This window comes from Plecotus auritus (genome assembly GCF_963455305.1).
Source record: "Plecotus auritus genome assembly, chromosome: 10".
Taxonomy (NCBI): Eukaryota; Metazoa; Chordata; class Mammalia; order Chiroptera; family Vespertilionidae; genus Plecotus; species Plecotus auritus.
This window is the reverse complement of record NC_137785.1, coordinates 46,573,867-46,577,018: the sequence shown is the minus strand read 5'-3', so window position 1 is coordinate 46,577,018 and position 3,152 is coordinate 46,573,867. Positions and strand designations below refer to the sequence as shown.

Sequence of the window (3,152 nt, the reverse complement as noted above, 5' to 3'; positions counted from 1 at the left end):
GCTTCTGGGTGGGAAAGGACCGTAGGTCCCCGGCCCCCTCTCGGCCCCCGTAGTTCCAGTACGCCTGCCGCAATGCCTACCGGGACTTGAAGTCCATAATGCTCAGTTGCGCAAACCAACCGGTGTTTGCAGTCAAGGGTCAATTTTGCTCCGAAATTATTCGACTCTGTACTAGAGATGCGGGTCTTTGTATAAAATATTGAAAAATAAATACGTGAAGCTTATTAAGCACTAATTGTGAGATGTATCATAACATGGAGGAAACTTTATTAAACAAATTTACGCTAGAAAATAACCCAAAGCAAGGGCCTGTGTTAACCCAGTTGAAATTAAATACAATAAAACCCGGCCGGTGTGCAGTGGTTGAGCGTGGACCCATGAACCAGGAGGTCACGTTTGGGTTCCCAGTCAGCCCCCATTCCCAGGTTTCAGGCTCGATCCCCAGTAGGGGGCATGTAGACCAAAGGTTCTCTCTCATCATTGATGTTTCTATCCCGCTTCTTCCTCTCCCTTTCTCTGAAATCAATAAGAACATATTAAAAAAAGAAGAAGAAGAATATGGCCAATACTCCTAAAACTTTTAGATGTATAAGACATAACTTTTAAATTACAAAAATAACACATATTGTCGTAGAATAATTAGAAAAAATAAAAGGTTAGCATTTAAATCATCCATAACCCCACATGAAAAATATGTTGACATTTAGGTTTATAGCCTTCTAATATCTTGTAATCTATTATGTGTATGTGTATATGAGTGTGTGTGTGTAAAAAGGGTTATGCTATATATTTTATACTAGAGGCCCATTGCACAACATTCATGCATTGGGATGGGGTCCCCTAGCCCAGCCTGTGCCTTCTCGCAGTCCGGGATACCTCCGGGGAGCAGGCCTAAGCCAGCAGGTGGACATCCCCTGAGGAGTCCTTAGAGCTGCCGCAGGCAGGAGAGGCTCCTGCCACCACTGCTGCACTTGCCAGCCTGTGAGCGGGGCTTCTGGCTGAGCAGTGCTGCCCCTGTGGGAGCGCACTGACCACCAGGGGGCAGTTCCTGTGTTGAGTGTCTGCCCCTGGTGGTCAGTGGGTGTCATAGCGACTGGTCGTTCCACCTTGCAGTCGATTTGCATATTAGGGTTTTTATTATATAGGATAGGATAATCTTCATTTTTCATTTAATATGTAATTGAATATCTTTCCATGCCATTAAATATTTTTTTCTACAGTGTCTTTAGCAGCTACATAACATTCCAATATGTAGATGAACCAAAGTTTTCTTTATCTAAATCCCTGCTGTAAGATGTTTAGGTTTTCCAAAATTTTGTAATTCTAGACAATCTCCATATTAGAAACATCCTATAAACTGTATTATTGCACATATTCATAATTATTTCCTTAGGATAATTTCCTTAAAGTGGAATTACTGGATCAAAGAATACATAGAACACAAATCAGAACATTTCACTTATTACTCATTCACCTCTTGCTTTTGAACCAGGTGCAGACATCAGGTGCAGGCATCTGAACATGACTTTTACAGCCCGAAGAGGTCACCTGTTTGCCAACCTCATTGTGGGCTCACACCCACACTTCTATCATTTCCTTTTCACTTGCTACTCAATCTGCCTGGAGCCTTCGTCTTGTCCATTCTAGCCTAATTAAACCCTTCTTGTCCTTCAAGCCTCATTTAAAAGACATTTCATCCTTCCTGGGTTGAATCCCCCTTGCTGCTCCTCCTTAGTATTTCATATTTCACCCTTCCTGAAATACATTCTCCACAGTTTTGTCTTCTGGGGGCAGACAGCCTCTCTGCTTGCTCACCCTATATTCCGCAACCTAGTCCAGGGCCTGACACATTTCTTGAGGTTGTATTGAATTGACTAGGCACATGAATAAAGCTTTTGATACATGTTGATAAACTGTACTACAAAACACATTATATTTACTAAAATTGAATTCCATTCCCTACAGCAAACTGAAATAGGGACATTCTTAGGCAGCCTCCCATTTCTTTTTTTAATAGCAAAGGCGGAAATTTATTGAAGAACAAGTACAGATTCCCACGTGGGGAGGGGGTAAGAGTCCCACCGAGTTCTGTTTCCACGGCTTCTTTAGGCTGCAAGTCCCTATATCGTGACATCCCCTCTCTTCGGTCAATATTCCCTTTTGAATTGGTTACTATAGTAGCTCAAAGGTCAAATCTCATGTAGGACCTGTGTGGCCCTTCTCCCTCATTGTCCTCCTATTCCCTCTGGGCTTTTTTCCTCCTTCTTTATTTTGTAAATATAGACCTTATGTTACTCCCAGTTTCCTTATCTTATGTAAATGTAACTGTTGCCTCTCTCTTGTCTTATGGAAATGTACCTTCTCCCAGTCTGTAGCCCTGTGTTTTGTTTTGTTTTTTTCCATGGACCCCCCCTCCCATTCTAAAAATTCCCTTATCCTGCCTATTTCACCCCTAAAATTCCTATTTCAGTCCCCCCTCCAATTAGGGAACCCCAACTGCCATTGAGGGTGGCAGTCAAGGTCCCATCGGAAGTGGGCGGTCTCAGGGTCCACGGAAGATGAATGTAGTGGCCTCCATTTGCAGTTCCATGTGGAGGACCATTTGTAGCTTTAGGGCTTCTAAATGGGAGGATATGAAACATACCAAAGGTTAAACAGGCAATGGTTAAAGATGAGTAATAAAAAATAAAAAAACACACAGTATAAACCAAGATCTCATAAGAGCCTCCTATTTCTTATGTATTTGTATCATGATTTGCTAGACACAGAACAGCTGAGTACATAATCTTAGGGTATACAGTATAAGTTCCTTGAGTTCTTTTCTCCCTTTCTATCCTAGTGGATAGGCCTGGAGAGGACTTCTTTAAAAACCATGATCCCTGCCCCATCTGGTTTGTCTCAGTGGACAGAGCGTTGGCCTGTGGAGTGAAGGGTCCTGGGTTCGACTCCTGATCAGGGCACATGCCCAGGGTTGCGGGCTCAATCCCCAGTAGGGGCCGTGCAGGAGGCAGCCGATCAGTGATTCTCTCTCATCATTGATGTTTCTATTTCTCTCTCCCTCTCCCTTCCTCTCTGAAATTGAAAGGGCGGGGAAAGTCCGACTCCATGTTCCCTTTGTTCCATGTCCTCCACCTCGTGGAGTCAGGTTCCCG

At 43.4% G+C, this 3,152-nt stretch overlaps 1 protein-coding gene across 1 annotated transcript in view; it reads left to right on the top strand.

The window, feature by feature from the left end:
- Positions 1-3,152, top strand: part of NIP7 (nucleolar pre-rRNA processing protein NIP7) — a 76,523-nt gene that overhangs the window by 36,375 nt on the left and 36,996 nt on the right. The gene's annotated exons all lie outside the window — the stretch shown is intronic.